Here is a 10,591-nt window from a genome sequence, read left to right on the forward strand (position 1 = left end):
TGGTCAAGATAAAGTACGGGCCAAAACCGCAGAATATTCAAGTGGTCGAAGTGGAGCCACCCAAAACGGACAGCCTGGTGAAATTCATGCAGAATTTCCTGGAGAAGGAAACAACGATGCCCAGGTGTTAACGACCAAATTTGGTAATCCAAGGATCGGAGATGAAGAAGAAATCGAGATGGACTTCGAGATGGAGATCTTCCCGGAAACAGAGTAAGGATCGGCTGGAGTCCGAATCGGCTGTGACCAGGATCGACAGAGTCCGAGTTGGACAGGGTTAGCCGATTGAGCCGAATCCGACAATATGACACGGCATACGTTGTCGGGTTAGGTTGATTTACTTCATGATGATTGCCATGCATGGATAGAGTCCTGAGAAGGCAATTGTATCTATTAATTAGGATATTTTATGTAATTTCCTTAGAGATATGTTTGGGAAAAAGTCTTCCGCAAAGACTTATGGTATTTTAGAGTTTGTTAGAGATAAGAGTCGAGTTTGATATGGACATATTTTGTAATATTGGGTATAAATAGACCCAGAGCCCCATGTAATAAAAAACACACGTTTAATACAATCTCAGCGCATCGCCACCCTTTTACTTTCGTTTTGTTTCGACGAGTTCTTGCTTTCAGGTTGAGTTGCATCGGTTTCGATCTTCAACAAGAGGTAAAACTTGTTATGGCGGCTTTTGTTATCGGGATTAGTGCTTTCATCTTCATTATACTCTAATCTTGTTTATGTAATTCGTCGAATTATCATTTATCTTATATAATCTCCGGCAATATCGCCATCTAACTTACAATCGGCTAACATCTGTCAATAGAAGGTAGCCGATTAGGTGAAATACCGATGTTGACTTAGATTATATAGGATATCTACCAGTTGAGTTTGACCTTATAAGTCGTGATTAGAATCTCAATCTCTAGCCTGCTTTTGGTTGCTGATTAGGGTAGCATCAGGGTTTCAGCCGATCTTACCTGATCTAACTACATTTATCTTATATGCTCGATTGACATGTTAAATTTGCCCTTTATGTTGAGATCTTGTCGCATTTAAGTATATTAGGCTTTCGTTTGGTATATTCTACTTGCTTTACTCTCTTAATATAGAGTGGTATTGGAGTATTAGCTGATACATGCTACATCTATCTGATCGGCTATGCTATGAACATATATAGTCTTATTATTAGTATATATTTTGATCTAAGTGATTTATACTGTCTTGGCATGCGACCGATCTATTCCAATCACTTGATTTAAGTATATATCGATATAAGGATTATATATTGTTAATATCTACAGCCGATTGAGTAGATTTAGTTCTTTCTTACTTATTAATGACTGCCGATCGATGCATATATGACATCGGCTCAAAGATAAATGATATGTCATCGGCGACTAGCCGATCGGCTATCGTTTATGGATTTAACCGTGGTTTCTTTGTCTTAGTTTCTTGTTGCTTGCAGGATCAAATCAACTGGCACGCTCACACACCCAAAGGCAAGTTTTGGACCTGCAATGGAGTTAAGCAGATCTCCCAGGCCTCGTGTTTTTACATCAACACGCTTTTGGCACGCCCGTTGGGACCGACTAGAAGTCAGAACCGCAATAGCGTTCTCTCATGGTTGAGAAACCACCAGCAACGCCGTCTTCGGCTGGCAAAGAGGGTCCTCCCAAATCTAGGATCCCTAAGCTTGGTGTGTCTGAAGTTCATGAGAGCAACATCGTGCTCATCACTATAGACAAATTGACACCTGAACAAAAGAAGGATCTCGAGGTGATGATGCAGCAAACACAGAACCAGTTCTTGAACTCATTCATGGAGACCCGTGGAGGAACAATTGTTCAGAGGTACAAGATGAAATTAGCTGTTGATGTTCCTGGGTGTCACGCCCGGAATTTCTATCCAAAATTCCAAACGCTTACATGTGTGGGAACCCTCGTCCAGGAATCAGCCGAGGCACACAATAACAAATTGATAATAGAGTACAATTATTACTCTAATTAATAAGCGAATAAAATGTCATTACAGAGGTAGATAGTTCCTCTCAATCAATAAAGATCTAAGCAGCGGAAAATAAGATAAACGGCGCAGACGGCTCCACTCCACAGGCAGCTTGACCAGGGCTACACCTAATCCTCCACACCATCAGCATCATTGTAGAACTCTTCCTCTGATGAATGATTGCAAGGTGAGTATATGACATACTCAGCAAGCCACGCAGCAAATATGCAAGTGCACAAGGATACCAAAGGATGGCATAGTAGGGTTTCATTTGCGAAAGCAGCATTTAGCAAACATTTGAGAATTTAATAAAACAGTTAAGTAATAATTAAACAATATTAATCAACGCTATACAACATACCCTGTTGCATAGGCCCAACCATTCTGAACAACCATACCCGGCTGTACAGATCTATCTCCAAACCAGGAATATACCATTCCAAACCAGGAGCTAATCAAATTATTACCAGATATAGCATCTTCTATTATGATGAGAAGTGTGAGACTAATCACGAAAAACATTGTTAGACCCGCCCATAACCGCGGGCACGGCTATTCGAATAGTTTTACTCTGATCAGAGGTGTACCACTGTACCCACAAGACACAGCCCCACATCATGTCACCATGTGCCTCAATACCACCACGGTACCTCGGAAAGGAGCTGTGACAATACCCCTCGCACAACACAATCCACTACAGCGCACCTTTCCTGGATCATAATCACCCCCTTATAAACAAGGCATGGACTCCCCAGCGACCCCCGTGGGCTTATCTCCTCCACTTGCCCCGCAATGAACCATGCTATACAAAAGGTAAAGCCGTTGCCCACGCTGGCTTGTGGTTGGCACGGTTAATGTTTCACAACCGAAACTCGTGAACCGGTCCTTAATTGTCATGAGTACGACCATCAAAACCAGGTGCTCACAACCCACCATTATCAAGTTTTAGTTGGCACATTAATTAACTATCCAATCACGATTGACCATCGTGAGCTACCATTATCAAGTCCATCATTAAGTAGTAGTGAAACATTAGTTATCCCAATTGTGTGCTAATGTTTCTAAGCATGGCTAAGCAATTATATCTAATACATCTAGTTGAACCAATATATAAATCCAACTAGTCGAATTATAATAACCCATGGTATCAAGGAATAAAGTAATCAAGAACAAAAGGGCTATAACAAACAATAGGTTAATTCCACCCAATGACATTCGAAAATAAATGCAATAGTTGAATAGAAACAATAGCTTTAAATGGGATCAACATGCTCAAAGGGTTGTTTGGGATCTGTGTGACTTGCCTTGCTGGCCTTGGAACTCTTCAAAGTCTTCTCCTGCGAAAACGGACTCTCCGGAAACGTCGGAATCTAAACAGAAAAGAGCAAAATCACCAAAACAGCACATAGACAAGCATGAACAGTACATGTGGATATTTTTAACATGTAGATCTCAATTTTAGAAAAATTTAGAGACTTGAACCAACTAAATCCGAGCTAAGATGAATTAGTTATGAATTTTTGAAGATTAAATCGGATTAAAACACTTATATTGATTTTAATTGAATTATGACGCAATAATGAATTATTTTTGAAAAGGAAAAGGGAATTATTGCGTCAGCGGCTAGGGTTTGCGGTGGACCAGGCGCACGGCAGCGGTTCACGGGAAAGAACGGCCGAGATCGATCCATCCAAAACGGACGGCCGAGATCGATCGGTTCACGACGGGTCTACGGGGACAGCGACGATGACGTCAGCGACGATGTCAGCGATGACGTCAGCACCGGCGGCGGCTCGGCAACGCATGCTCGCCGGCGAACGACGGCGCGAGGACGCGTACGGAGGGCACCAACGGGTAGAGGGCGACGCGGCGAACTCACCGGTGACCAAAACCACGGTGGAAGAGCAACGGACGGCGGCGGCGACGAGGAAGAAGCGGCGGCAGTCTTCGGGTCGACGACGACGGCGGTGCTCCGGCGGTCTTCGGCGGCAGCGAAGCGGTGGACGGGGACGGCGACGACCTCGCGAACCCGATGGTGGTGACGGCGACCGACGACGGCTGGAGCGACGGCGAAGCACGGCTGGAGCGACGGCGACGACAACGGCACAAGGTTACACGGTGCTAGGGCGCTTCCGACGGCGAGAGACGAAGGCGAGGGTGGCGGCGGGTAGAGGAGACACCGGGGATCCTTTTATAGGGGCAAGGAGGCGGCGGCGAAGGCCCACGGCGACCGGCGACGCGAAGGAAACCTCGGGGTTCAGAGGAAAGAGACCGATCCGATTCGACCTCGAATCCACGAACTTCCAAAGCGATTTAGAGGATGATTCCAAAAGAGAAAAGGTAGAGAAGATCCCAAAGATCATTTCCCCTCAATTGATTTCACCGGAAACGGAAAGGATCGGCCGAATTTAGAAGGAGACGGCGGCGGCTCGGCGCTAGGGTTTCGGGCGGCGGCGGCCGGAGGAAGACAACGACCTGACAGGCGGGCCCCACCTGTCAGCGAGCGAGGGCGCGCGCGCGGCTGCGGCGGACTGGGCCGACTTGGGCTGGGGAGAGAGAGAGAGAAGGTTTTGGGCCGACTTTCGGCCCAAAGCCAAAAGAGACTTTTAAAAACCTTTTTCAATTTAAATTATTCATGAAATGTAATTCCATTTATTAAAAATACTTCCTTAGCTCAAATAAATCCCAGAAAAATCTAGGAATTATAGAATTAAGCAGATTTAACAAATTAAAATTAGATCTTCTCTTTTAGGCTTTTAAGATCATTTCTAATAATTCCTTTTAAACAACAATTTATAATTTAAGGATTTTTTTAAACAAGGAAAAACTCTTAACAATTATAATTAGATCATTATTGATCAAATAATTACTAAACTGTTCTTTGTATCATTTAGGAATTGAGCTCTGAAAAATCCGAGAAAATTTCAGAGAGTGCAATTAATCATGGAGAATTTAATAAAAATTAAATCCATCCATGCTTTAAATTTAGGAAATTTTATTTCCCACATTTAACTTCACTTGTAAGTTAATGAACATTTAATATAAATTCTAATAATAATTTATTAGATAATTTATAAATCCTAAAACGAAAATCAGGATGTGACACTGGGACAAGTTCTTCCAAGGATGGAGAAGTACAACAGGTCTCAGATGGTACATCTCAATCAGGTGATAAAGGTGCTGCAGATGGCTTAGGTGATAAAGGTGATGCTTCTCAGGGAGTGCAAGGTGAGGATCTCAGCCCAGATGGTAACACGGCACAACTACAGTTTAACAAATTCCAAGATCTGATTGACTTTGCCGTGCAACATGCTTTGATTAATCAATCTAGGGTGTTAGTCAATACTTTGTCAAACATGGTGAAGTCGATGGTTGATGGCACAATAGCTGAGTATCAGGCTATAGGACCGGTTTATTTATCAGGAGGTGTTTTCCCAAATTATCGGCCCTTGATCACTAATAATCAACAGACTGCTCAGTCAATTGCTCCCAATGCGCCATTAGTTCAACCGACAGCACCAGTATCGGCTCCTGCACCTGCTGCACCATCATCGGCACCAGGGCAATTAATCAATCCTCGGTTGTTGGTGAGAGAGCAGCCACAACATAGTGGACAAAATGTGAATCAACTAACTCAAGAGCAAGTTGCAGCTATGTTCTTACCAACTCATCCGATTCAGCAGACGCCACCAAGGCAGCAAGTTGCTCAACCGATTCAGCAGCAAGGTTTGCTAAATGCATCGGCTGGGTTCAGAACGCCTGATAATCACTCGAGGCAGCATGCTGCAAATCAAGTTGTCCCAGAGCATTTGGTTCATAATGTGCAACTAGATCAATCGGTGATACCTCAAGTTATTCCCGAGCATCTGGTGCACAACATACAACCAAACTTTAAGAATTATCAAGGGGGCAATTTTAATTACAAGTATTAGCCTCCATTGCCACAAGTTCAGAATCAACAAGGAGGATCGGCTCAGCCTCAGTTTGCTCCTCAGTACAACCAGTTCGAGCCTGTGCCACAGCAAGCGTAGGTGGTGCCTCAACAGGGACCATGGGCCGATATGATTGCAGAGGTGATGAGAGAGCAATTTGGGCTCAAGCCAAAGGACACTGGAAACTTGTATCGGCATCCATACCCTGAGTGGTTTGAGAGGGTTCCATTGCCTAACCGGTTCAAAGTTCCGGATTTCTCAAAATTCTCAGAGCAAGACAGTGTTTCGACCTATGAGCACATTAGCTGATTCTTAGCTCAGTGTGGTGAAGCATCGGCTGTTGACGCCTTGAGGGTTAGGTTGTTTCCTTTGTCTTTGTCTGGATCGGCTTTTACTTGGTTTTCTTCTTTGCCATATGGATAAATCAACAGCTGGGCCGAATTGGAGAAGCAATTCCATAGTTACTTTTATAGTGGGGTTCACGAGATGAAATTGTCTGATTTAACAGCGATTAGGCAAAGGCATGATGAGCCTGTGCAGGACTACATTCAGAGGTTTAGAGAGATGAGGAATAAGTGCTACAGCTTGAGCTTGACGGATGCCCATTTAGCGGATTTGGCTTTTCAGGGTATGATAGCTCCGATCAGGGAGAAATTCTCGTCCCAGGACTTTGATAGTTTGTCACATCTTGCATAGAAGGTAACCTTGCATGAACAGAGGTTTGCAGAAGCCAGGAAGAACTTTAAAAAGGTCAATCATGTCTGTCTCTACATATATGGATCTGATCATGATGATGATGATGATGATTCCGAGGTAGCAGCAGCTGAGTGGGTTAGGAGCAAGAAGGTTATACCATGCCAATGGGTAAAAAGTTCTGGAAAAGAAGAGAGGTATGACTTCGACATCACCAAGGCTGATAAAATCTTTGGTTTGTTACTTCGGGAAAAACAGATTCAACTTCCTGCTGGTCATACAATTCCATCGGATGAAGAGCTAGGCAAGAGGAGGTATTGCAAGTGGCATAATTCTGGGTCTCATTCTACCAATTATTGTAAAGTCTTCAGACAGCAGATCCAGGCGGCTATTGAGGGAGGCAAAATCAAGTTTGATGATTCCAAGAAGCCGATGAAGGTTGATGGCAATCCTTTTCCTGACAATATGGTACATACAGCTGGTCGAATAGCCGATGGAGGGAAAACTCAGGGTTTTCTAGTGAACTCGGCTAAGATTATCAACAAGTATCAGAGGAAATATGATAAGTAGTAGGAAATGTATTATGAGGAAGATGATGGCGGTTTTGATCCTCATTGGGGTTGTGAGTTCTATAGATTTTGCTAGAACGAAGGTATGAGGCTGCCATCTTTTGAAGACTGTCCTGGGTGTAGCAATGTTCCAGAAGGTTCAAACCTATCGTATAATAGAGGCAATCGGCTAAGGCAAGCAAGAGTTCCTGTTCATCAAAGATTGGGCCCAGTGAACCAAGATTGTGACCAAGAGGACAATGAAGGCATAAAGACTCAATGGTGTCCTTCTGGCATTTTTACAAAGAATCAGAAGAGAAGGGTTCAAAGGTTGAGGAACAGGGAACGCTTTCAGGAGGTTGAGCAAGAAATCAACCATCGGCTGAAGAAAACGAAGCCGACGCAGGAGTGGCGCGTTAAGAATCAAGTTCCTACAGCCGATGAAGCCACAGCCGATGAAGCAAAAAGATTGGCTAAAGGGAAAAGTGTTGTGATTGTATCGGTTAACATGGTTTTCACACTACCTGCAGAATTTGGGGCCAAGCAAGCCGATGTTGATGAAGTTGAGGTAGCATCGGCTAGGTTGGTTTTATCACCAGAACAAGCAGTCTTTGAGAAGCCAGAAGGAGCAGAGAATCAGCATCTTAAGCCATTGTATGTAAACGGTTATGTCAATGGGAAGCCGATGTCTAAGATGATGGTCGATGGTGGGGCCGTAGTGAATTTGATGCCTTATGCCACATTTAGGAAGCTAGGCAGGAATGCTGAGGATCTCATCAAGACAAATATGGTGCTCAAAGACTTTGGTGGCAATCCATCAGAAACCAAAGGAGTTTTAAATGTGGAGCTGACAGTTGGTAACAAGAGTATCCCTACAACAATTTTTGTCATCGATGGGAAGGGTTCATATAGCTTGTTGCTTGGAAGGGATTGGATTCATGCTAATTATTATATTCCATCAACCATGCAGCAATGCTTGATTTAATGGCAAGACGACAAGATTGAAAATATACCAGCCGACAGGTTAGTTAACGTTGCCAGTGCTGATTTAGCTCTTTGGGTGATGGATGGCCTTGATTGCTTGTCTGGAAAGGTTTGGGAAGGAGATTTTCTAAAGGTGTCCGATTGTGATATATAGCCGATTGAAGATGGAGAGCCCAAGTTATTATTTTGAGCGCGTCGTGGAGGGTTCAAACGTCTACACCAAGGACACAGTAGATGATCTCGATGACAAGTAAGGACATGGTTTCGTGTCGGCCGATGATTTGGAAGAAATTTACATAGGTCCAAGTGATCGACCGAGGCCGACATTTATCAGTAAGAACTTATCTCCAGAATTTAGAACCAAGTTGATAGAGTTTTTAAAAGAATTCAGAGATTGCTTTGCTTGGGAGTATTATGAGATCCCAGGACTCAGCCGATCGATTGTTGAACATCGGCTACCTATCAAACTAGGGGTTAGACCGCACCAACAACCTCTGAGGAGATGCAAAGCCGATATACTCGAACCTGTTAAGGCTGCTGAGATTAAACGTTTATATGATGCTGGTTTTATTCGTCCTTGTCGATATGTTGAGTGGGTTTCTAGTATAGTTCCAGTTATCAAGAAAAATGGCAAAGTCAGGGTGTGCATTGATTTTAGGGATTTAAACAAAGCTACCCCAAAGGACGAGTATCCAATGCCAGTAGCCGATCAACTAGTTGATGCTGCTTCAGGGTGAGTTTAATGGATGGAAATGCAGGATACAATCAGATCTTCATGGCTGAAGAAGATATACATAAGACAGCTTTTAGGTGTCCTAGTGCAATCGACTTGTTTGAATGGGTTGTGATGACTTTCGGCTTAAAAAGTGCTGGAGCTACATATCAACGGGCCATGAATTATATATACCATGATCTGATCGGCTGGTTGGTTGAGGTCTACATTGCTGATGTGGTTGTTATGTCTAAAGAGATAGAGGACCACATAGCCGATTTGAGGAAGGTTTTTGAGAGGACTAGGAAATATGGCCTGAAGATGAATCCAACAAAGTGTGCTTTCGGTGTATCGGCTAGCCAGTTTTTGAGATTTCTTGTTCATGAGAAGGGGATTGAGATAACTCAAAGAAGTGTCAATGCGATCAAGAAAATTCACCCTCCAGAGAACAAGACAGAATTGCAGGAGATGATCGGCAAGATAAATTTTGTTAGAAGGTTTATTTCTAATTTGTCTGGAAGATTAGAGCCTTTTGCACAATTGTTAAGATTGAAAGCCGATCAAAAGTTTACTTGGGGGGCAGAGCAGCAGAAAGCTTTCGATAGTATTAAGGAATATCTTAGCTCTCCTCTAGTTTTGATTCCTCCACAGAAGGGAATACCTTTTAGGTTATATTTATCAGCCGGTGAGAAGTCGATCGGCTCGGTTTTAATTCAGGAGCTTGAAGGAAAAGAGAGGGTTGTGTTCTATTTAAGTCGTCGGCTCTTGGATGCGGAAACAAGATATTCTCCTATGTAGAAGTTGTGTTTGTGTTTGTATTTTTCCTGTACAAGGTTAAGGCATTATCTACTGTCCAATGAATGCACTGTGATATGCAAAGCTGATGTAGTTAAGTACATGTTATCGGCTCCAATTTTGAAAGGAAGAGTTGGAAAGTGGATATTTTCCTTGACCGAATTTGATCTTCGATACGAGTCACCGAAGGGAATCAAGGGGCAAGCTATAGCTGATTTTATTGTTGATCATCGTGATTATTCAATCGGCTCGGTTGAGGTTGTGCCCTGGATTTTGTTGTTTGATGGATCAGTAGGCACTCATGGTTGTGGTATCGGCTTGGTTATAATTTCTCCTCGGGGGGCGAGTTTTCATATCACCATGGGCGATATAACAATTAGGCTGAGTATGAAGCAGTTCTCAAAGGGTTGCAATTACTCAAGGAAGTTGAAGCCAATGCTATTGAGATTATGGGGGATTCTTTACTGGTGATCAGTCAATTGGCAGGAGAGTATGAGTGCAAACATGATAAATTAATAGTTTACAATGAGAAATGCCGAGAGTTGATGAAGGAATTTCGGTTGGTATCTTTGAAGCATGTATCTCGAGAACATAATATTGAAGCTAATGATTTGGCCCAAGGGGCGTCGGGATATAAGCCGATGATCAAAGATGTCAAAGTAGAGGTTGCCGCATTAACAGCCGATGATTGGAGATATGATGTACATCATTATTTGCAGAATCCATCTCAATCGGTTTCTCGGAAACTGCACTATAAAGCTTTGAAGGATACTTTATTGATGATGAGCTCTATTATCGGACGATTGATGGGGTGTTGCTTAAATGTTTGAGTGTCAATCAAGCTAAGGTTGCAATCGGTGAGGTACATGAAGGAATTTGTGGCACTTATCAATCGGCTCATAAGATGAATTGGTTGCTCTGG

Source organism: Oryza sativa, chromosome 4, assembly GCF_034140825.1.
Source record: "Oryza sativa Japonica Group chromosome 4, ASM3414082v1".
Taxonomy (NCBI): Eukaryota; Viridiplantae; Streptophyta; class Magnoliopsida; order Poales; family Poaceae; genus Oryza; species Oryza sativa.